Source organism: Erithacus rubecula (assembly GCF_903797595.1).
Source record: "Erithacus rubecula genome assembly, chromosome: 4".
Taxonomy (NCBI): domain Eukaryota; kingdom Metazoa; phylum Chordata; class Aves; order Passeriformes; family Muscicapidae; genus Erithacus; species Erithacus rubecula.
This window is the reverse complement of record NC_136686.1, coordinates 1,957,167-1,982,894: the sequence shown is the minus strand read 5'-3', so window position 1 is coordinate 1,982,894 and position 25,728 is coordinate 1,957,167. Positions and strand designations below refer to the sequence as shown.

General features: G+C 39.7%; 1 protein-coding gene across 9 annotated transcripts in view; it reads right to left on the bottom strand.

The window, feature by feature from the left end:
* The window catches only part of CALD1 (caldesmon 1), a 190,435-nt gene that overhangs the window by 100,718 nt on the left and 63,989 nt on the right, over window positions 1–25,728 (bottom strand). For 7 of the 9 annotated variants that reach the window (XM_079304064.1, XM_079304067.1, XM_079304066.1 and 4 more), the window contains exon 2: window positions 16,778–16,861. The exons of the other annotated variants lie outside the window; for them this stretch is intronic. The gene's annotated coding sequence lies outside the window, so the exon portion shown is untranslated. The remainder of the gene's footprint in view (window positions 1–16,777; window positions 16,862–25,728) is intronic. 9 annotated transcript variants of the gene reach the window in all.

The following is a 25,728-nucleotide window of genomic DNA, read 5'->3' as shown; positions in this document are numbered from 1 at the left end:
TCAAAAGAGTTTCATTCCAGCAGGAGGAAAAAACAGTTGAAACTCCACACAGAGAAGACTTCAGGTAATACTTTATTAACTCTTCACCTGGCTAAATCTCTCATCAAGCACAAATATATTTCTCCTCACTTTTAGTCAACATGCAATCACATTGAAGTTTTTGCTTCTGTCTGTAGTATGCAAAGGATTTTCAACACAATAGTGAGTGATTCAAAGTTTTCACTCTCACAACAAACCTGAGAAGGAAGAAGTGATTTCTGTATTTTACAAAAAACTGATTATAAGAGAAAGAAAATAACTTGTACAGACACAGATGTGTTCTGTGAATGAAGACCTAACACAGCGGCCTCCCAGTGTGTCAAGCAGTGAAACAGCTTTTTTTTATTAGTATTATTTGGTTTTCTTTACAGGGGAAAAAAATAAAAGTCACTTTCTCTGAAAGAAACAAATGATTCATTTCCTAGAAACACAAAACTGGTTTCTGTCAAATTCTTTCAGTGGTATGCTCTGAAAAGGGAGAGAGGGCAGTGAAGAATGTGGCAGAAGATGATAAAGTGCTGCCTTCTCCAGAAATAGTGATTTCATTGCTGTCAGCTTCCCTGCTTGAGCCAGAACCAAAGCACACATTTTACACAGACTGAAGGGCCTCTTCATACAACCATAAAGGACATCTAAACCATTTAAAATAATGGAGGGAAGATGAGGATGTAGAAAACAGAGGAAGCTCCAGACAAGTCCCAAGTATTGCCTTGTTCTAAGCCTGCAGAACAGCAGCAACATCTTTAGTGTCCCTTGAGATCTGCAACAGGATCACCTGTGCTTGCCCAAACATCTCAGAAGATAGCACATGAACATCCCCATGGAGCTCATGTGGACACAGGGATTTCTCAGCCCCCAAGGAGTGTGGATCTTTGGTGCCCTGCACATACCCACAGCCAATCAATGATGGCTCACACCATCAATGTAAACTTTATTGATAGAGCAGAAAAAGCAGGAAAAAAAAAAAAAAAAAGAAAAGAAAAGAAAATTTAAAAACCCCTAAACCAAAACCCTCACATGTACCATTTCACCAGTTCAACGTGGCCTTTACAACTGCAGCCTTTGGCTAATACACAAACAGCTTCTTCTAGGAAGAAAAAGTTGCACTACTTCACTGAAAAGTACAATTCTGAACAGATGCAGCTAAGCCCTGACAAATCCCTGGGTAGACATAGTTATTTGAGTTTGAGAGCTCAGAGTGTGACTGGAAATCTGAACACTTTGAAGATGGCATAAAACAAAGTAGCCTCTCCTTCAACATGGTCATTTCCTCTGCTTGAAGTCCCTTTCACTTTGAGAAAATGGATCTAAACCAGTCTTTCAAAGCACCACACACTGCTCACTAATATTATGTGAAATATTTTCTTTAAGGAGAGAAAAATCAGCTTTTTTCCTCACCTCTGCTTGTACAGCTTAAAAACTTGTTATAATGACATGGTTGAGTGACTACTTGGACTGTAGAACAATGACAGAAAATCAGCTTTTCTCCAGCTTAAATGCAGAGGAAAATGTCAGTGCCATGGCATGAGAGAAGTGTGGTGAGCACAGGACTTGTGCAGTCACAACCTCGTACCAGTGGGAGTTTCAGCACATTTTTGAGAACAGGATTACAGGTTATAGGATTAATGGCAAATTAATCATCACCAGGATCATTTGGGCAAGCAGATAATTAGCTCTGTTTCCTTTGGGATGTCTTTAGATGTCCCATGTGAATGTAGCTAGCTCAGTTACCAGAACACAAGTCATTTCAAGAGTGAGAGATTCAGCTGAAGAACTGCTCAGTCCTAACAATAAAAGCCACCACAGCTGTGCAGCTGGTCTGCCAGAAGCAAAAACCCTGGGCTCACTTTGTACCAGAGAGAAATTACAGGATTGTGCCTGCTCAGCTGGTCTGAAGGATGAGAACACCTTCTGCATCTTGTTCTTGCAAGAGTTTTCCCCTTCTCTTTCCTATACTATGGGGGAACACCACACAGACAATCCAGCAGGAAGCTTTTCATGTGCTTTGCACAATCCCAAGACTGATTTCCACCCTCTACACTACCATTTGTCCACAAGACAAACTGAACTTCATTTATATACTAGCTTTTTATAATAGCATCCCCACTGAGGGTATGGTGCTCCATGTATTATCATATTAATTTCTAATAACTCCAGAGAAAAATCCCTATTTAGGCCTACAGATGGTTACATCAAATAGACTTTAATATACATATACAAACACTGATATATTTTGCAACAGATGGAGCACAAAAATAATATGCAAACATCCACATCATAATGTCTTCCATTGTCTAAATAAATACAGCAGGACACTTCCTCAGGTAGGAACTTTTCTGGAGAAATTAGCCCTACTAAGGTCAGGAAAAATACACATTAAGAAGGTTTTCCTCTGAAGAATAAGCTTCAGTGGTACACTGATAAAAATGCATCTAGTGGAACAATTATCTTGAAAAACACAGCATATTACAAGGAACTGCTCTAATTGCTGCCTTAATCAACATCATAACTTAGAGTAAAACTTGCAATTAACATATGGTAAATAGCATCTGCCAATTAGGCTGTCATGTACCCTGGACATCTGATTCCTGTTTTCCCTGGAATGCAGCTATTAGTGCTGGAAATTGTCCAGGGTCTCTGCTCTGGCCTCTAATGCTCTGTAGATGAGCAGCCCTCAACTTAATACAGCAGTTAAAAGGAAGACAAGATTCCTGCACATACGAATTAGGTCATAGATATGAACCTTGAAAAGAGGTTCATTAGTCATTTTTAGAGCTCCACTACTTTAAAGTAGAAGAAAATAAATCACAGAATACATCAATTTCATCACTGCATAGTGTCACCACAGACAGCAAAGTTAAAAGTGTATTAATCACACATATCCCACCATTTCTCCCTTTGTTGCCTGACCATCCTTGCCCTTTTCTTCCTTTTTCTTTGTTAAACTTCAGAGACTTGGGGAAAAAAACCCCAAACCCACAGGCATTATATTTTGTTGAGTTACTCAAGATCTAATCTCTGCTGTTGTCAAGTGTCTCCTATGGAGGGCTGAGTATTCACACTTTCCAAGACCACCTGTATTTATTTGCTCAGCATCTTAAGCACAGTTTTGCACAGAGAGCCCTTGGATTTTGATGCAATACTGAAACACACAGTGCTTAGCAAGTCATAGAGATAGGAGATGTGCCCCCTAAACTTCTTGCTCATTAAAAAAAGGACAAGACAATAAGGGATTCTAAATAATTGCCAATAAGGGATTCTAAATAACTTCATGATCAAAGCATGAAGATAAAAGAGAGCTATCTTAAAACTTCCTTGAGTGTTGCTTTAACTTTCTGAAACCAAAATCATTCAAAAGACAAGCTCCAAATTTGAAAAAGAAAATGTACCATGGAAAGTCTATGCTTTTACCAGCCTTGGTAACTCTTTCTAGAGTGGCAAAACATCTTCACCAAAAACATTCCACAACTGGTGAGGGTTCCAATGATAAAGCATGCTGGGGAGAAAGCCACTGCCACAATTACCAGCCAAAGCTTTTGAAAGACATTTTTTTACCAGCAAGAGAAAGTTGTGACCTAGGACTGAAGATGAGACTTCTCTGTGACATGGCTGTGGGGTGAGACTGGGGACAGGGGGTTACCTCAATGCTGCTTCTTCCCCTACTGCCCTTTGCTTCTCAACTGATCAGATTTTAAGTCTCTGAGGCCTTGGAATGCTTTTCAACATAAACAGTGCTTAAGCTCCCCCTAAGTGTGGTATAAAACTATTAATACAGAAAATAGAAAGTGTTTTGGTTTCTTCTCCCTGGGATTGAAAGAATACCAATAGAAAGTCAAAGGAAGCACGCAAAATTTTCCACACTCATCTACTGACTGCAGAGTCAAGGTTCACTAGGAGCAATGTTGGTCTTGCTTGAGCCTGACAGCCAAAGCTCAGCTGTCATTTCAATCTGTGCCATGCACACAGCAAAGGTTTATGTGCACCATCCCATCATGTGCTCCTGCTGCTGTCAAATGCAGAAAGGGAGGAAAAGGAAAGCATCAACCAATGAAGTGATTTTCCTTCCCACACACAGCCTCAGGCTGAGATGATGCCAGGTTTTACAAGCAAAACAAGTTTGAATGGCAGCAACATTTGAGAGGAGAAAATCCAAAGAAACCTACATTTATGGAAAAATGCTTCTGCTGATTCAACAGGCAGCATTCCCTAATGCAAAGTGTGAAAGGAATCAAGACTATGTGTGACACATGGGTGTCACTTTGGCTAAAACAGAATGGGTAGAAATTGCCTAAAGGCTTTACTCACTCTCTCCTATGCCAAACAATTCCTGAAGGGATTATGAGGCTGGTTACCTATACTCTGAACATATTGAACTTCCTGCTGAACCATAAAAATTGTATTGGTCTAGTAACTGCTGTAATTTCTGAGACTTCTCAATCATCTCTACCAAATCCCAACTGCTGAAAGTCACTCTGTAATTTTTACCAGAGTAGTAGAAGCACTTAGAAGAATCCTGGAGTGAGGGGAACTGACTTTATGTCCTCTGCAGATTAAGATGCATGCATACTCTACCTATTCTTACCAGATCCTGCATACCAGGATTCATCTGGCTGTACCAAAACTTAGATCTGATGCCTTCCTCTTTCCTTCCTAACCAAGCAGGCTTCAGCAAAAACAGAGAGAACAAAATAATCAAGTGGAAATTGCTTCCCCCACATTCTACTACTCCCTTTGCTCCTGGCTTGCTGCTATTTCACATGTCCTACTATTCAGGACATAGCCTTCATTTGAGGTAGGATTTGAAAAGGATGAAGGAAAATTTGACCCTTTTTTCCCTCCTCTTGCATATGACTTTTTAGAAAGACAGGTGAGGAAGGTACATGACACTTTAGCTGATGTATTAGTGACTCTTGTCATTTTGAGGTAACCTTAGACATGAAAAAAAAAAAATGCAGCAAGCTTGAATCACATTAAAGCACTGATTTAGCAAAGTGCTCTGAAACACATGCTTATAGTTAAGCATGTGCCTAAATGCTTTGCTGAATTAGGACCTATGTTGGTAAAAGGGGCAATTGATTAATGGCTTCTGACAACCACCAGAAACTAATGAGCCACAGACCTCTGTTTTTTTCCTCCAAATGACTGTACTTAAACCCGAAGGAAATTTCATTATGGAAACAGAAAACACTTACAAATAAATCATACGTGTCTCCTTCGCAAATATTAATTTTTATCTGCAATTAGTGGTAAACCCAAACTTCCTTTCTTGATACAGTAATCAGAGATGGTGCCATTTGCCCTATGAAGGTGGTTATTTTTCCAAACCCATAAATTCCTCTCTAGAACTCCACAGTTTAAAGAAAGCTCTGTGAACCCAGCTAAATCAACCATGAAATATGCAGGATCCAACAGATGAACCCAAAGGTTGCCTGAGACAAACTTTGGGGTGAATCATGCCAGCCCTGTACAACCCACCTAAAACTAAAAGCTCAGGAGCACAAGATGCTGAAATCTGCTTCATGCTTCCCACTGAGGCACATTATGGAACCAAAAACCAGGGAATTCACATATCTGCTAGCTCCCACATGAGAGGTGGGAAAGCTAGTGAGCTTTTGATATTCAAGCCTAATGTGTTTAACTAAATTTGGGTTAAACAACTAGATTTAGTTAAACAACTGGCCTTGTCTTCCCTAGCAGCATCACTGACATGACTCCCAGCAGGATGGAAGGAATCCCTTCTGTTGACACTGATCTGACAGATACACCTGGAAACTTCAAAACAGCAAGGTACAAAACAGGGACAGCAACACCTGGGGTCTCGTTGTTATCACTCATAAGGATGCAAAAACACTCTCCCTTTTTTCCATTTTTGCATTGGTGTTTTATTCACCTTAATGAGATTTCAAGATATAGAATGAAAATACAAGAAATACACAATTGATGCCATACAAGACCTGAATGGGTGTTAAAGGGCAGAGATGGAAGTGGCTTTCATGCAACATATCTGTGAGCAGCTGATTTCTTTCATTCATCCCCCTTTTCTTGAAAGAGCACTAATTCCTCTGTAATTTTAGGGATAACCAACCATGAGCCCTCTTGGACAATTTGTCACTGAACCATGAGCCACTGATGAGATGGAGATTTCATCTGCCAGAGTTTCATTTTAATGTTTCTTGAATATCCATTATGGCCTTTGTAACAGAGATGAATTCTTAAAGACAGAAAAGTGACATGACTAACATTGCTGAGCCTTTGGGAAATGACCAAACCCTGCTTCTTTTTTTTTTTCTTTTTTTTTAATACAGAGAAAAAGTTTCAGTTCCCTAGGTTTGGATAAGAACTCTATGGATCACACAGATCTTAACAATGCCCCAGAGGAAAGGGTGGGGAGGGAAAACACTTGCTTGTTTTTTTCCCCCCACAAATCTACAAATATAAGATATTACATTACTAAGTAAATACTCAGGAGTGTTTACACTTCTGTTTCACTGTGAAGAGGAAAACAAATATCTACCTTTGCACAAGTGACTTATCAATATGTTTACTGTAATGCAGATCCTGGCTCAAAACATACTTGAAAGTCTATTTCATGTTTCCATGGATTTCAATCACCATTTTGTAAACACACAAACAGAATTTTGTAAACAGTAACTAGCAGCCAGCTAAGGTCTATTCACCATGGTACCATGCACAAAAATATTCCAGGGTTCAGACAGAAAACTTCCAGCAGTTTCAAAAAGAAGACAAGGTGGTGAGTTTAAAAACACATGTCCTTATCCAGGGGTGCATGGGAAAGTTGGAAACAGCAGGTATTTCCTTTTCCTGGCACTGTGAAAATCCACAGTGTATCAGTTATCACCCCAAGAGGTAAGCTTGAATATTTCTGGAGGTGAGTGGAACTGTGGCTGGGAAGCCACCAACACCATAAAGCTCATCCCTTTAGGAAATCTCTCCTGAGAATCTTGGCCAGATTCAGCACTGCCCACACTGAACTCAGATTTACACCACTGGTACCTGGACACATCCATCACACCCTCACCTGGGCAAATAACATTAGAAAAACTTGTTTTCTTCAGGGGATTAGAGCTTTTTCTCTGCTTCATTATAGCAAGAGATACATTATCAATTCTCACCAATATACTTCACAACAGTAAGAGTCCAGTTTTATATTTCCTAAGCCTTGTATTTCCAAAGCTCTTTTCTGTACTGCATAGCTCCACTGACAGGCACTTTCTCATTCCTCCTCTCAGTGGAAAAAGCTGGCTTGAACTGAATGAACAGCTCAGTGGCTTTGAAGGGTGGTGATGAACCCTTCCCTCTAAATCTGCTCTAAATTCAGCAGGCTCAAACCATGGCACCAGGAACTGAAAATCTCTTTGCTACACCCAGGTAAGTGCTCTCAGTTTACTACTTTAGGGAATTCATGTGTTCTCTTCATTAACAATCATCTGAGCATTTAGGAAAGCTCTGGAAAGTCAGTCTAGAGGAGATCAGTATAATTCTTCCACTGCTAGAGAAAATTTACTCCAAAATCTTTAATTCATAGTATTGCAAGGAGTATTAGAGGAGCAAGATCTTTACTTTAAACTCTCCCTCTTACATGGAAGGAGGTGGCTTCCATTTTAATAACATGGCATCTTCCACAGGACTCACTCTACTTTCAACAAAATATATTTGGTCTTCTGTCATGGCATTACCTCTACTTTCTCAAGATTTCTAAAAGCAGATATTAAAAATTAATGAGAAGCACACCCATAGGTGTTGAAGAAATTTGGCTCCAGACATATCCTGCTCTCCCAAAGTGTTTCTCTAATTGCTTTTCTAAGCACTTGCAAGAACCTCATTGAACCATCTCATGCATGAATTTTCATTCCCCTCGTTGCTCTAAAGCTTTCCTCCCTATTTCAGTGTTTTTCCCTATTTTATTTTGTGTTTTCTCCCTATTTCGTTTTTGTTTTTTTTTTTCAGCCTGACCTATCCTGTGAAGCCAGAATGTGGCTGAATATATCAGGCAACCCAAGCCATTGATCAGAGAGATCACTGACAATATTCATTGACACAAATTTTGCTATAAATAGCATTAAAAACCCATGAGAGTTATGAATTTCAAGTGAAGGGACAAACAGCCAGAACATGCAAATTCAGCTTTGAGTATTCTCAACTTGTAGGTTAAATATCTCAAAAAAATATGGTAGTGGTTTTGTAATTACTTTCACAAGCACCAGATAATATTTTACTGAGGCAGTAACTGATAGATTAAAAAAAAAAGGAGTAAAAAAACCTGAAATCCAGGGCTGGTGGCAAATCCCACTCATGTTTGGAAACACAGCAGGTACAAACAGCACTGCCTCCCTCCTCAGTACTGATCAGTTCCTGCCTGGAAACCTGAGCACATTCACATGGCTTCAGGAAACTGGGGAATTATTGGAATAGAGCAAACTTCCCAGAGCTCTAGGAAACATGGTGTCCATGGAGAATTTGGATAGGTCAGCCTTGCCAAGCCTAAAAACCAGTAATTTACACATATTTATTACAGAATGATAAACTGAGGGCAGGAGAAGATGTAATGTGCTAAAGTGGAACAACAGAGATTTTCTCCCTTGACACCAGCAATTTCCCTACCAATAAAGAATCTTGGGAAAATGTGTAAAGGGAAGGATAATTAAACACTGTTACAGGTCAGGTGAGGCAAACTGCAAAGCTCTGCATGGGACACTTTCAATACAGAATACACCCTCAAAACCCCCATCTAAGGCCAGATTGGAATGGCTATATAACAGACTCAAGATGGAGAATATTTTAACTTTTTTTTTTTTGCCAAATATACAGTTTTAAAATCCATAAATTCCATTCCTTTTATTTAAAGTAAAATAATCTGAATAATTTAAAGAAATACAATGGACAGATACCAGCTTTGTCTTTCACTGAGTACCTACTGCCTGTCCTTGAAATTCTCCCCTCAACCACTACTTTTTTCACTTGAATTTCCCCACATATTTACTTTGTTCATGAAATTCCTTTTCCTATTATTACAGAGCTCTGATCTTTTACTCTGGTTTGGATCACAAGCATAACATGAGCTGGTATCAGCTAGAGCTGCAACTCTACCAGCATCAGCATTCCATCTCCAAAAGTGGCTACAAAATATTTGTAAGGAGATGAAACAAATCCACATTTCACCTATCAAATCATGCAAAAAAACCCACAACATCCAAAGCAACGCAATTATTCTGTACCAAGGGCAAGAAAAGGTGGACAGTAATTTAGCAGTGCTTCAAAAGAGCTGCCTTTTATATACCTAAAATAGGAGGCAGGATCTAGAACACACCCAGATATCAGTTTCATACTGCTGTCTCATGTCTAAGAAAACAAATCAAACCCAAAAATCTCCTGTTGGGTTATTTAGAATTTCATTCAAGGCTTTGAAGTTTGGGTCCAAGCTGCAGCCAGCTCATCCAGGCTTGTGCTTGGATTCTCTGAGTTTTTTTAAACCCAGCCACACCATCCTTCCTGCTGTCACAACATCCACAGTCACAGAGGGGAACCCTTCAGAGTGATCCAAATGGGCAAACTGAGGTACAAAAAAAAAAAAAAAAACAAAAAAAAACCCCAACAAAAGCCCAAGACATCTTGCTGAATATTCCTTATCTGTTCACAGAGCTCAACCCAGTCCTGGTGGTTTAGAATTAAATTTGGGAAAGATCCACATGCAGATGATGACTGGTTCAGTAAAAAGTGAATTAGCTGTGGCAAAAAGAATTTCTGCTAAGGCTGCTCAAAGCAATCCAGAACAGAGGCTGCACTCCCCAAAAGTGCAGTGTGGGTCACTTTTGTTTCTGGGCCATGTTCCCCTGCCACCATCTCCCCTCTCTCACTGCTGAGGAGATGCTGTGGTTCAAAACATGTCTCAGTCCAGTCAAACACAAGGTCTGTACAACCTTTTTTCTCTCATATCCTCTGTAAGGGGTCATTTGGGGATGTTGTTTGGTCGGGATGTTCTTCTGTTTGAATATTTTATGTGCAATTGGACAGTGTAGAGAGGAGCCATTTAGATCCAAATCAGAGCCTCCTCTGTTCCTCTCCTAGTTCAAGTTGGATCAGACTTGAGATGAAATAGTGCCAACATTTCAAACTGCTCTCAGAAGATTTTCTCTGGAATATCTTCTGGACAGTAGCTGTTCTTGGGAACTTCACCTAATGCCAAAATTCCATAGAAATGCTTCCTGCATTCAGCTACAGCCCTACAGCTGAGCTCCTTTTCATAATGGATCTAAAATGGAAGCCAACAGAAATGTTTCCTTCTGCATTTCCCTTATGTGGATGCAGTATTGAGGCTGTGTTTCTATTTATTTTGTTTCAGTGTGATGTGGGCATGAAAAAGTCAAGCAAAACCCTCCTGCCCCAAGTGCTCATGCACCTTTGCACACCCTCCTTAATGTATCACTAATAAAGACCTGGTCCTCACAAATTAACACCAACTGAATGTTGCTGCACTGAAAACTTCACCTGATTTATGTATTAAAAATCATGGATAGAGTTGGAAGGCTGCCTCCATCTGCAGCAGATAAAGGCTTTTTGAACCTGGTAAATCCACGTGCTGTGCCAGTGAGGGGATTTACCAGCCTGGGCTCAGAAGAATCATTTGTGATGTGTTTTAGTTTACCTGAGTTCAGAGCATTTTTAAAAATAATATCTTATTCTCTTCATGCCCCACTCCTAGCTCTGCTACAGTTTTATGATACTGCATTAATTTTGTGATGAAATATAAACATGCCTAAATAAAAGACAGGCTTACTACCTCTTCCAAGACTGTCAACCTTGTATTCCTGCTTGTGCTGGTCTCTCAAACTAAAAATTAACAGCTGGGTAAAACAACAAAGGAAACTTGGACACTTTAAAACCATATTCACAGTGGGTCTCTAGTGAACTTTACAGAGGTTACACTCAATATAAATTCATCATTCTCATTCGATTTAGTTCCCCTCCTCTTTTAGCAAATAAATCATTATAAAGAAACTGGATTTTTATTGATGGCCCTCTTGAATTTCCACAAGCCTGGACAGCATAAGCTTACAGGTCATGTAATGTGGTTTTCTGCAGCCATTTGCCCAAATACTTTACAATGCCACTTCTTTTTATTTTCCAGATCCTGCACAAACTTGAACCAACCCTCACAGCCTTACCAAATGCAGCTACTACAGCATTATTATCCAGACATGAGGGTCAAGTAGTCAAAGTATAAGATCACACACACCATCAGCAAAAAGCTGGAAGGTCAGAACTGATGTGATGATTCCAGACCTCCTGGCAGCACAGGCATGGATTCAGCCTTTTCTGCATCTTTGAGGAAGGTTATCAACATTTGTAATTGAAAAGCTTAAATTTAGCCTGTTTGTTTGGTTTTGGGGGGATTTTTTTGTTGTTATTTTAGTAGGCATCAAATAATGCACGATGTGGTAGCAGAAGGGGTCCATGCAACATGAAATGAAACAAGGCAGAAAGGTGATATCCCTGACAGAGTTCTGTGATGATCACACCTGGAATCCTTCATTCAGCTCTGGAGAACTCATTTCCTCCATGACAATAACAACCCAGAGGACAATCACAAGAGAGCCATAAAAGTGTTAAGCAGGCAGAGAGGGACTGACTTACAAAGAGATTAAAAGAGCTATGCATGCATCAAATAAGTTTTAAGCAGGGGATGTGAGAACTGTCTTCAAGTGTTAGAACAACATTAGAAAGGACAGAGAATAATTTTAGTGAAACAGAGGTTTACAGCTACAGGGAGCAGTAGTAAATTAAAAATTATGAAAACACACTGACCAAAAAAAGCAATTTCAACAGCAAAATCTACTGGAGTACACGTAGACCTGATAATATGCTTGACCAACACTTGCCAAATTCTCAACCCTTAAGAACATAAAAGTTGTCACTCAAATGCTGAGGATTTTCTGTTTTGGAATTTCTCCAGTGGAATACTCCATCCCTTGCTGGGCAAGTCTCAGTCATCCTCTGAGAGCTCATCCCCACTGCTCCTGCTCCACCGAACTCCAGAAAATCCTGGGAGTCACCAGTCCAGGGTTGGCCTTCCCCAGCCTGGGATAAGCCAGCAGAGGGAATGGGAATGCTCATGTCACAGCCAGCCAGGCTCACTTCACTCTGTCTGTTCACCTGAATTACAGCACAATGCACAACTACTGGGATCTGAGTTACAGGATGATCAATATCTATGCATGAAAAGCACAAGGGAACCCCAAACGTTGACAATGTCCTTTGTCTTGGGAAATGCCCTTTTTTTTTTTTTTTTTCCCCTGCCATACTTTAGTGACAATTTTAAAGGGTTCTATTTACCTTACTCTGTCAAACCTGCTAGTTTTTAAGTAAAGCAGTGGCTGCCTACACCCTAAAACACAAGCAGTAAGTACACCAAAGGCCCATTGCAGCCTGGCCAATTTCCACATATCCTAATATGGTGAAGAAACTGTTTGACTGGATCCCAGAGCAGAGTGCCAAATTTAACAACTGTGCAGCAATCAGAGTGCCACAGAACCCTCTGCTCAGGCTCACTGGAACTCCAGCCTGCTGCTGCCTGTTCACATGAACTAGACCATAATTGTCCTTGTGCACAGTGACAAAGCCCAGAGCCCTCTGTGCTCCCTGCCCTGCCAGGGGAGGCTCAGGCTCGCTGCCCTACAAGGATTTCAGGGACAGCAGCTCAAGGGAGAGCTTCCCTTCTTGGGCTAAATATACTGAGGAAATCCTGGGTATCCCAAGGATATAAAAGAACATGCACGAGGCACCCTGGGGCTGCTACTTGCACAAATATTCTCAAGGGCTCCAATACAAGAACACTTGATTTTTCTACTGCTAATGTGCATATGAAAGGTTTTATATCAAACCTATAAAAAGGGCAGGTATTTTCCTTGCCATTTATGAAACTCAGCAAGGTGCAGGATGCTTACCTGCCTCTGAGCCCACTGCAAATAAACCTTGCCTTACACTTGTGTATTTGCATTTCAGTCTTTCCAATTTCACTGAGCAGCATTTTAGGATTTTTGAAATAGCTAAGACAAAGGAAATTAATGACATTATTGAGGTCAGCCTTCAAATCACACTTCAGTCTTCCCACTTACTCTCTTTTGTAATGCCACCAAAATCATTGCAAAGTCTGATAATGGAGATTTGTTGACAGAAGAAAAGGGGATTGTTGATTTTTGTATCAGTGAAACAACTCACTTCAGGCATTAAAAGAACAATGCTACCTTGATTATGCAGAAGGGTTAGCTTGCCTCTCCCAGATAATTTCCTATGAGATCATATGCAGGCTTGGAAACAGAAGGGACTGGTTTCAGGAAGTTTGGAAGCCTTCTATGGATTATATTAACAAGGCACAGGCTGTTCCCTAAAACTGATTGTACATCAAATTCCACTGCAGCCACATGCCCTTGGCTGGAATGCTTTAGAATATATGATAGTACCAACAGCCACCAGAAAAAAAACCAGGAATTCTGTCATTTAATCCCTTTGTCCTTTTTTTTGTCTTTTTTTTTTTTTTCTTAATTTTGGGGGGTACAGATAGCATACAACACGTTACAATGAGAAATCTCTTTGATTCTCAAAAGTTTCAAGTATCCCAGAGTTCAGCTACAACTTTTTACAGAGCTAAGTACCTGTCTTACATCACTAGAAATAAATGTTGAACTGCAAGATTTTGGAATGATACCTAATAGCTATCAGAAGTCTGTTTTTTCTTCTCTAAGTACCAGCAAAAAACACATCGACACAAAAGTACATCTGTGTTTGAAAAATACTTTTTCTTGCTATTTGAGATTTATTTTGTTAGTAGATTAATTATTTACTATTTACTACCAAGCATTTTCCAGTCAGTTCAGTTACTACAGATTTGCTCTTGATACAGGAAATTAGAAAATAAATTAGAAACTTCATTCCTGTCCCAAGAAATAAAGGAATTTATTCTTGTGCCTCTGTTGGGAAGTGTCACTTATGGAGGTTCTGGCCCTCAGACTCCTTAGCAAGGATTATTTCTCACTTGGGTTTCATGTTAACTCTTTGGTGATGCACAAATTACACCCTGAACTTTACAAGACCTTCACTGAGAGAGATTGAATTTCACTGTGGGAGGCACACTAACCTGTTAATGGCATTAGATAACACTCACCTATTTATTAGCAATGATACCAGCAGATTGAGCTTTCAGGGGAAAGCAACAGCATTTTCCAACAGCCTCTCCCTAAGAAAAGTTATAATCATCCCTCCTATTTACAGATGGGGGTAGAGAGGTGTGGATAAATGAAATAATGGACAAGTTCCCTGTCCAAGCCCAACTGGTCAAGATCAGCACCTCTGGCACCCCAGACAAGGCAAGAACTTTTCTCCTGCCACCTCACTGGAGAACCAAAACACTCAGCATGAACATCCCCCCCAGCATTAAACTGCCATCTCTTACTAGAAATAAGATATATTTTGGCTCCTGTTGGGACTGGAGAGCAATAAGAGAGGAGTGAAAACCTCAAATATATTGTAATTATTTGCTATCTGTTTAATAATGATGTTCTCTGTGCCAGAGAAGATGCAACACAATTAAAAGACAACCACTGTCTTTGCTTGGTTTGGAGAATAACTATCCCTGATACAATCTCCCAGGAATCCATCCTTAGAGCCTTGCCCATCACTATTTATAACTGAGTAAATATTAGAGGATTCACATCTTTTGCCATGAAAAAACAAGACCTTGGGCCTTAACATTCTTTTGGGAAGTGTTTCAGAGAAGGCTGTTGCTCTGCAGCAATGTTTCATTCCATTAAAATTCCCTCTTAAAATATATGGCCCAAAGGAGGAACACTAGACCTCAAATATACCACAAATATGGACAAGTCTGCCTGCAGGCATTTGGAGACTGGGAATTTGCCCAAAACATTATCCTTCAAGAATTAACCAACTCTCTGTCAGCACAGTTAACAGCCTCAAAAAAAAACCCCAAAATACCCAATTTACTTTAACATGCCTTTGTCAGGACAGCTCACTAATTAAATATTGCACTGTTTATCACTGCTTAAGGTTTAATTATTCCCAAGAACTGAAACTGGAGCCTTTAGAGATCCATGTGGAAATGAAAAAAAAATGTGTTTGGGAGCCAATATTGCCCAACAAATTCACTTTTAGGTTTTTATCCTCCTGGTTTCAGCCCAGCTGTCCCTGCCTCCTCTTTCCCTCCTCTCCTGACACAATCTGTGATAGCCAGAGCTCAGCTGGCCACAGGAACTCTGTGCTAGGACTTGGCTCTGCCTGGACCACTTGAACCTGCCTGTGAACACCAAAAATGAGAAAAAAAGGCACTGAGGATACAGAACTCAGAGACAAACTCACTAGAAGTGTGTGCAGACACAAGAGCCATCAGCTCGACCACCTGTGTGGCCAGAACTTCTTGGGATGCTTACAAACCTTCCCCTTAGAGGAAAAGTTCAGATCAGATCATGCAAACACAAGCCCTGACAGTGGCAGTTTGTAATTAAAAACTATTTTTAAAATAGCAAACTAAGTTATTTTCTATGCATTTTCAATATTTAAAAATAAATGTAGAAAAAAATAGCCTGAAATTTGATTCTAAGCTTTTTTTCCTTATAGTTTCTAATAATAAAATTTCTCTTAGTGCTATTTAAAATTAAACCTGTTTCACCTTCCTCCAAATCCCATCTCACAACAAAACAATTTCAAATTCACAAACCAATACAAGTAAAGTCCTTTCTCACCTCCACATCAAGGTTGGCTGCTTCACTTAAATTTTGAATCCTTTTTACTTCCCTTAGCTTTCCCTACTAAAACTCTGCATTGTGTTCCTATTTTATATAAATGTTTCATCCTTTTGAATTGGTGAATTGGCTGCACATGACATCATAACCTCCACCTGTGGAGCCACAATGAAGGAGTTTCCTCACTCAGAGCAATTTGGGCTAAATAGCAATTATAAAACCAGTGCAGCCTGGGAACATTTATTATTATTATTCCCATTCTTGCTTAGAAGGCTCCTATCAAGTGCTGAAGCAACAATCTTTTGAAAGGCAAATTTGCTCCCACCTGGCAAGCAGAATTTTTTTTTGTGTCCCTATCAAACTAAAACCAGAACACCTGGGGAACAGAGAGTCATTGACTTCACTGACATACTCAGCTACATTATTATCTTAATGACACATAATGGTCTCCATATTCACAACCTTTCACCAAAAAAAAAAGCTCAGTGTTGCTGCTGAGCTGACCTCATTCCCTCAGTCTGTGCCCTGTGTGTGCAAGGATGACCATGTGTAGGGTTAATGATAAAGACACAAGAGTTGGACCTTCCCAAGGGAAAACCACCTTCTTACAGTCAGCTAATTTCCAGGAACATGGAGATTAATATGGAGCCACAACAACTTAGAGAGCTAAATTACCATGCACATACTTATAAACCTTAGCATGCAAAAAAAAAAAATAAAAAAAGGGGAAAAGCAGGGTGGAAAATTCCCAAATATTCAAGTAATTTCTGGCTGCCAGATTGATCTAGGACTATCACAAAGTATCTTGCAAATCAGGCTGGTCACTAACCCAAACCAACCTCTTTCCATATCAAACTTTGAGTTTCAAAGGAAACTAACATGGAGTAGAGCTCATGACAGAAATTGTCTCAATTTAATAAAATATAGCTCCGGGGGGGAAAAAAAGGTATAAAAAGTATATATCTCACCAGATATGATGCCCTGAGCCTGGAAGATGCAGCCTCTTCAGCTCCCAAGGGATTCTCTGAGGAATTCAATGGTTACCACAGGCACTGGAAGACAGAAGTGTTTATGTGAGGGGTTGAAGAGAGCACCAGAGGCAGAAAAAAAGTACAGTTAGGATGATCTAGAAAGCAAAATAGATCTTGATCCTTTGCTGCATTTGCCAGATACACTGGCTAAACTGATTTGCTGCCCCTTTGCTTTTTCCTCTGTGAGGAAGAAACTCCCAAGCAAGAAAATGCATCTGAACTCCCACTTGGGGAAGGAAAATTGCTCCATTCACCTGATCCTGCTGCCATGGCTGTAACCCAACCACAGTGTAATGTAATCCTGAGAACATCCTGGGAAGCATCAGCCACAGAACTGAGAATTTGAATATCCAGGCTGCACTGATTAATATGGAGCCAAACCTCATCATGCCCCCAATAATCACTTCCAGAAATTTAAAAAACACAAACAAACAAACAAAAAAACAGACCCCACACAAACAAACAACCCCTCAAAAAACCAAAAAAATTAAACAAACAAAAGAAAACCCCAAAACAACAAAACAACAAAAACCAAGGGAATTCCCTATTTCATTTGGCTACAACCAGCACAGTTTCTTGATTGCTGGCTGCCTCCAGTCAGAGAGGCAAAAAATTTTGGCTATTCATCCACAGCTGCAGGGTTGCATTTACATGGGTTTCAGTGGGTTTAAGCAGTAGTGTCAGGGGCAAGACTTGCTTATCTGAGAGAATTTTGAGGTGCTTGTTTTAATTTTATATTGCCTGTCAAAGGGGGTTTTTGAAGGTAGTGTGTGATTAAATGAAGAGGGAGTCAAAGTCTTCTCCACACATGTAGTACCCTGGTTTTACAAAAAATAATAAAACAAAAAAAATCAAATCAAATCAAATCAAATCAAAGAAACAACACCTTGGTTGCCCCAATAGCTGCCAAGGCAAAGAATCACAGCCGGGACCAGCTAAGATGGCAATTCCTCCAGGAAACTCCATTCTGAACCTCCACAGGAAATACTGAAGAATCCAGCTTTTCCTGAGGTTTGCCAAATCCAGCAGACCTGGTGAAAGGAATGCTGTTTGTCTTGGTGCAATGCATAAATCCAGATTACAGAATATCTCAGCCTTAATCAAATTCCCACCAAAGTCAGTTGCATGTGCTAATCCAGAGAAAATCCAGATCCATCAATAAAATGCCAAACTACTCCAATCACTAATGAAATCCAAGGACTGACATTCCACTCAGCAGTCATGTAGCTACATGAAGGGATCCAGGACTTTCAAACAGAAACTCTGCTTAATTGAATATAGCTGTGAGAAAAAAAAAGCCCCATCATTTACACACCAAGAAGAAAATATAAATTCCAAGGTACAATATAAATACCTTTAAGTTGTGCAACTTCCTGAGTGCTGAGATGTTTTGCAGATAAAGCTCTGGAAGGTGGACATCAGTCTTAATGAGAAGAACATCTTGTTTTCTTCCTAGGGCTCTGACTGAGCCCTGTTTGCTGTGGTACCTCAGCACCAGGTGGTTCCTGAGTGCTCTCCTCACCACCCAAACAAGATTCCTCACCTCCTTTAAGTTAAGCACACGTTTCTTGAGGCAGAGCCAAAACCTACACACACATTTTCCTGACCAAGGGCTTGTTTTTCTTTCATGGGCTGTTTTTACTCTACAGTCGTAAGCACAGTACTTAAAAAAAAAAAAACAAAAAAAAACTTAAAAAACAAAATCATTTTGCCAAATATCTCCAAAAATTCCTTATTGAAGCAAAACTCACAAATAGATTTCAGACCTTTTCCAAATCATGCCACTCTATGATTCCATGAATGAGCAAATCCTGACAATTAGACATGATTTGAGCCAGAGAATTGTTTCTAATCCACTTGCTGATATACTTTTATACTGTTTCATACCATATAGCCTGCAAAATATCCAAGTCAAGGGACAGCAATAACTAAAAAGCTTCTATAAAATTAATCTATGTGGCTCATTCTCAATAAATCTCTGATGACACACACAATGAAAAGCTGAGACAATTATCTTACACTCACTTCATAAAAGGAGCACTAAATGCAGCACAAATTAATTTACCTTATTATTTACCTCAGTATTTCTTCAGTCTCCTGTAGATCATCTCATCACTGTAATTACTGACACACTGATCAAGTAATTACCAGGTGGGAGAAATTGAGGTTTGAGTACCAAACACAAACAGTTGTGGAAATATTAACTTTCTCTTCCAGGAGTCAGTACTGCCTTTTTTCCATAACTTTGTAACTAGAGAGAGCTATTTCTAAACAGAGAAGTAGACCATTTAACATTTTATAAGCAAACTAAATTGTATTTTTCCATAGTTCTTTTCCAATGTGAAATTCTGTTCCCTGTAGGAAGGGGAAATTATAATTTTCAGAGATGTTTCTCACAGAGGGCAATCCCTATGGTCCTGTCCTGTGGGATTAAATATGGGAACACTCGGATGGTACAGCCTGCATTAGCAAGCAAAAACAACAGCACTGAGGGCTACCTATTTCCAATCCAATGGAAAAATCTTCCATAAGCTAAAAAAAGAAACAAAATGCCTTATTTCATTGCAACACCCTGGAAATGGCAAAGCCTGGGAAGTTCTGTTGGACCCAAGCGCTGAGAATATCAGAAAACCTACAGAAATCAAACCTGGATTTCTGAACATCTCTGGAGCCCTGGCTCAGGGCTATTAAAGCAGGAGGCATGAAGAGCAGCCCAAATTCCCACTGAAACCATAACAGGTGTGGCACTGGTTCAGAGGAAAGCATTAGATGTGCTGAATGTCCCTGAATTGCTTCCTAGCAATTCTGCTTGCACAAGTTCCCAGGGATTACTTAGTCTGGTTTTATTCAGCCCCTAGGATCAAAACACATCCCAACCCAAGTGGATCTGGGCTGCAGACATTTTAAAAGAAGCAAAAAAAAGCAGAAACATCATCTTCCATTTACAATCACCTGCAGAGACAACATGAAAACCACCAGAGACAGCAGCACCTCCTTGGTGTCCTTAAAGCAAGCAGCCACACATTTGCAAAAATACATTTGAAATGGTCTCTAGGGTCATTCAAATTCCCAACTCTTCAGCTGACCAGGCTGAGGATGACATTTGACAGAAAGGAGTCACAGGTGGCAGCTTATAGAATTCTCATGTGGAAAATCCCCCTTAAGGTGTCATTTTTCATATGACTGGTTGAAGAGACATAGTTCAAATGAAAAAAAAAAAAATACTGGGGGTTTTAGCAAGATAGCTTCTTTTACGCTTTCATTTTACCTATAAGTCCTTGAGCTTCTCCTCTAGCAACACTTAAAAAGGACCTAAAGCAGTTTTGTCTATTACTTGAACTAGTGCAGCAATTGTTTTGTCACTGTACAGCACAGTCAGGCACAAAGCCTTGCTCAAAGTACAGCTTTAGTCCCTTTCATAACTCAAACATGAAGCTGAATTTCTGACAATTTGTGTTAACAACACTTTGATGATAACCCAAGGTGTGATATTCCATTAAGTGACAAGGAAAAAAGCAAGGCAGGTTATGCTGTTTCCTTGTCAGCATCCAAAAACACAACACATACATGAACACTGCACAAGCAGGCAGAACCCTCTTTAAATCTTGGAAAAAACTTGGTTTAGATATTTTTGGTTAATACTTCCACCACCCACCTGCCTATCCATCCTTTTGCCTCTACTCAATTCTGAAATCAATCATCAACAAACATAGGCATTTTAGAAAAAAAAAAAAAAATAAGGCTTTTTGATCATCTTTTCATTCCTCCATATATTTACTCCAAAGAAGGTCATGTCCTGCTTCACTTATTTTTTTCCCCCAAAATTTTTGCTCTATGTTTTTCTTTATAGGAGACTAAAAGATAGAGATTCTGTACATTTTTGTGGGACAACTATATTGGCAGGCAGCCATTTCCTCAGCCAATAACAGCAGTGAATTTATAGCTCAAAGAAAACTGAAGAGACAGGGGTTTGTGGGACAGAGGTTTTGTTTATCTGTGGTTTGTTTGTTGTTGGTTTTTTTTCCTTAAAACTGCAAAAATCTTTTGAAAAGTTTATCACCAAGCTTATAAAGGAGAATTAGAATTTAAAGCATTATCTGCTCTGAAGAATCTCACCTACATTCCAGTCTCTGAAGTAATTAATTCCAACTTTGGTGCACACTACCAGACTGAGTGCTCCCTGCCTGTATTATAAACCACATAATTTTTACTTCACCACTCATTTTCTTAACTTAGCTCTCTTCAGTTTCAATGTGTGTGGATGCAAGGAATAAAATGCAAGCCAAACAACATTTCACCTGGACTGAGACTTAGTTACCAGGCAGAAATCAACCCTTTTTTCAAAAAATAAATTAAAAAAAATCTAAACAAATATTTGCTGACAGAAAGAGAATCAGAGCTCTGCAAGTGGGAAATGTACTGAGCATCAAATACTTAATTTTGTGTTGAACAACATGCACCCAGCAGAGCTTTGTGACAGGCTGAGAGTTGGATGGGACTGAAGTTGTGTGGCAATAGGAAGGCACAGAGCTGGTCAATATACAAATTTAGAGATAAAACCCAAAGCAAGGCAGCAAACAACCAAAAAACTGCGGCAGAAACATGGGAGACAAAAAAAAAAAAAAAAAATACAGAAACAAGATTTATTAACAAAACTCTAACCCAAACTCTAACCCCCAAACCCTAAAGCTTAAGAAGTTTCTTTTGAGACATTTTTGTTGAAATATGTTTGGGGAAAATGTTGCAATGAGTCACTTAAAATAAAAAAACAAACACCAACAGAGTACCAACAAAAAATAGTGCATCTTTTTGATTTGTTCAGAGTCTCCTTTATGCCACAGATTTTGAGGGGTGTTTAAGATTCCATAGCTTTGGTATTAGATGACTGATTGTTCATAATGAAATCCCAGGCAGTAGCAATAAAAGATTTAATGGCAGCACCACACAAGATATGGATATGGGGCTCTTTGAGCAGGTTTACTGATGGGAATGTTAAATAAGGGTTAAAACAACAGTAGTCTGGCTCACCTGTGCATGCTAAAATGTCAAGTGACAGCATAACTTGTACTATTGAATCCCTCAAGAAATTAATCTCATTCTACCCTTTGCTGGATTTTTCAAAATATGTCATTTGCTACAGCTCCATTATATTGTCAACTGCTGTAAGAAGTATTTTTCCCATTTTCAAATCCCATCCATCTCCTTGATTAATAATGTTTTGATGGTTTTAGTAGCATGTTTGATGTTAGCTGGACTGGCAGATTAGTGCCCTTCAAAGCACAGCATGGCAGTGGACAAAGCACTTGGCATCACCTCCAGTTTGGGGCTGTCACAAGATTAATTTTTCTTTTTTGTGCTTCATTTTGAGTGACAAAAGGGAAAACAATGCCAAACTCCTCTGTAAAGGATCACAGAAAAAGCAATGCCTGACAGCTTGTTCATAAAGCCATTTTATGCTACAGAAAGAAGGTAATTTTAAAAGATTTTTAAAAAATAAATACTAAGAAAACCACTTGACACCTTGCAGCTAACACAGGGTTGAAAGTAATTCAGAATCATCATGTATTTTCTGCAGGTAAATACCCTTGGTCAGTGAGAGATGATCTGCTAGAGGCCATTACCATATAAATACACAGCAGCTTCTCCCATCGGGGTTTTTTGACAAAGCTGATGAGACTCACACCTGAGAAGGTGCTTCCACCCAGTGGAGCTGCTGCTCACCTCTGCAGACAGGTAAAACACACAGCCCAGCTTGGATCCTGCAGCTCAGGCTCCCACAAAACTCAGTTCCCATTCTGTGAGAATTTCAGGTAAGCACAGCACACAGATTATCCTTATCTGGCTTATTATATAAAAGAAGGAAACCCAAGCACAAAAATAAATTTCTCATACAGAAAAAACTATGTGGATGTGCATGAGAACAGAAAGGAGAGCACAGCAAACCCCACCTTTTTGCTCTTCAAAGGAGACACTTAATTGTGGTTAAAAAATGATGTAAGACAGAAGATATGAATCCCCTGCTAAGCTTACAATTGGTGCCTTGCTGTTTTGTGCAGCTGAACTCAACTGTATCTTCAGATGAATTTTTTTGGAACTCTTTTAATGACTTTGGCTGCCTGTATTAAGCTGTTGCAAAATTTGTTTTCCAGGGTAATGACAGCCAGGTCTAAAATATCCTAATCAGACATCCAAGAATCAAGGCCTTTCAAAAATAACTTGGAAAAAAACCCTGCCCTTTCTTTTGGCATCTTCTTTTTGACAGAAAGTGTGTCCACTTGCCAAATTAAGGAGAAATATGAAAGAACAAACAGACCCTTGACCTATAGCCAGACTATTGTTATGCATTCCATGACTGTGTGACAGTGTAAAACATGAATTTAACAAGACTGGTTGGGAGCTTTCTATTATGCATGCTCACTCATTCTGGTGATTTTTATGAGGTTTTTCTGTTCAACATCCATTTTACTCTAGAAGAATGCTGTGGTTACATGAAAATTCACCAATTTCTGTGCAGAGCTCTCCCCCCCTGCCAACAGTGATGAGACAAAGTAAGTAGGTTTAAAATATTTCTCTATTAGAATTACTGTGTGCTGCACTGATTGACACAGCACTCAGCTGGAATCAATCCAAAGCATCAGGCAGACCAAGATGTGGAGTGAAAATGCTTTGCATTTATGAATTAGACACTCAAACAGGATTCACAGGCATGAATTAGCCCAGGGCACTGGACATACAGTGAGCTGGTGCATTATGGCCAGAGATTATTGCTAGAAGTGGTGAACAGCCAGAAAAACAGTCTGCCAAATCTGAAGGTTAAAACTGGATAGGAGAGAAGCTTCATCATCAGTTTCAGCAGGGCCAAAAAATCCATTTTTCACATGCCAACTTTCACTTTTCTTAGAAATCACCAGGATGGCTTTATTTCCAACCATATTCTTTAAGTCTTTTTATATGTATATAAAGAGCCTGGTCTCCAATAAAATCTGTTCTTAAATCTTAATTCTGTGGTGTTTCATAGTCAAACTGTTTCATGATGTGATCCAAAACTCACTGAAGACTTTCCATCAGGCTCTTCATCGTGTGACTACTCAAAACAAGTGCTCCTAAATTACACCCTGACATCTCTGTTTCTGTAAAGCAGCCAGAACCATCCATGTCATGGAATGAAGCTCAGGGACTTCCCTGCTCTGTGGAGCCTCAGACTCCACAGCTTTATTAACCTGACTACAGCTCCTTGGAGTGATTCTTTCCATTGGAAGTTATGAAAATAAATGTAAAATATATGTGCTTGCACATCATAAAAGTGAGGTTTTGTTTCATTTTAGACTACGAGATTAAAAAAAAATTACAGTGTGAAAAATAAAATTGAACTTACAAAACCCCTAAACAATAAAGGGTTATGCACCATGGAGCTGTTTCTGGTCAGCTTCTCTCATAAAAATGAAAAAGGCATCAAAAAGTAAAAAGTCAGCATGTCTGATATTTGTAAATGTCTGTACTCTTTCTGTATGCAGCAGTTGGATATGTTAGGGTTGTTTTCCAGCTGAAAGGAAAAGACCCCAAAACCTTGTAAGGTAACCAGTCATGAATCAGGTTTCTAATTTGCCCTCTCCTATTTCAAGTGTAAATTAACATCAAATCTTCACCCTCACTGTGCTTCAGTCGTGGTGATCCAAGTGATCCTTTCAGTGAGCTCTGGCACAAAACTCACCTTTGAAAAGATCCTGGAGAACCTTCAGAGGAGGTGTTTCCACAAGTGATGTGCTGTTACCAATGACACTTCACCAGATGTAAAAGGGCTCCACATTTGATTATTCTTACTTATCAGTAACCTTTTCCAATCAGCAAACTAACCATGTACTTGAGAGGGTGGGATCAGCCTTAACTTCTGATTCCCAATTTCTGAGGGTATTTATAAAACTCTTCATTATGTTGCACACCCATCACAGCACCAGACAACCTTCCCCACATGACCAATAATGTGTCAATATTAAACTGCCTTACCTCAAAACCACCAGAACTTCTATTTATGTATAAATGGTAACAGTTCAAAGAGAAGGAAAGCTCAATTGGAAATGATAATTATACCTCAGTTTACTACACAGTGATGTCTGCTCAAGAGAAACTTGTATTCTCTGCTTGTACACCAAGATATTCCTTACATTTTCCATCCTCAGGGTAATGACAGTTTTTCTTTCTTCTCTGCTTTTAAGACAATACAGACTGACTGCTGACTTTCACACTGGCTCTCCACACCTGAGAACTTCCTGCACTGTAAAAAAGATTTCTCTTGAAAAAAATGACTTCTTGCTTAGCTGAATTCACATTATACAGCAAGAAGCTCCCAACAGGCAACAGAACATTTTCAAATTCCAGGGCTGTGAAAGGTTATAATTGTGGCACCATGTCTTTGTGTTCTATGTAATGGAAACTGAATATAATGGCTGAATGAGGATGCACCACTGCTGTCCCAAAATCTATGTACATGCAAAACAGAGCATGACAGAAACAACCTGAGTAACTCACAGCAGCCATGGTCAGAGTGAAACATCCAAGGGCACAGCCAGAGAGGATGAAGCCACTCCCTCAGTGCCCCTGCAGCCCTGGAAGATGAAATATGTCACAGGCCAGCAGAGTTAAAATTCCACTGTTCCCTGGCACTGGTGTCAAAGAGCTCCAGAAGTGGATTCCAGGAGACCTCTGTGCCATTCCTTGTGCTTAGCTCTCCCCTGGGATGCACACAGCATTCCCAGCAGGATACCTCAGTGCCAAGGAAGGGCAGCCCAGCCCTTGGGTTCAGCCACACCCAAAATGCCACTATCATTATGGCCATCAGCCAGTCTGCAAGAAATCGAGTCCCAGTCATTTGCCAGAGGATAGAGAGCAAA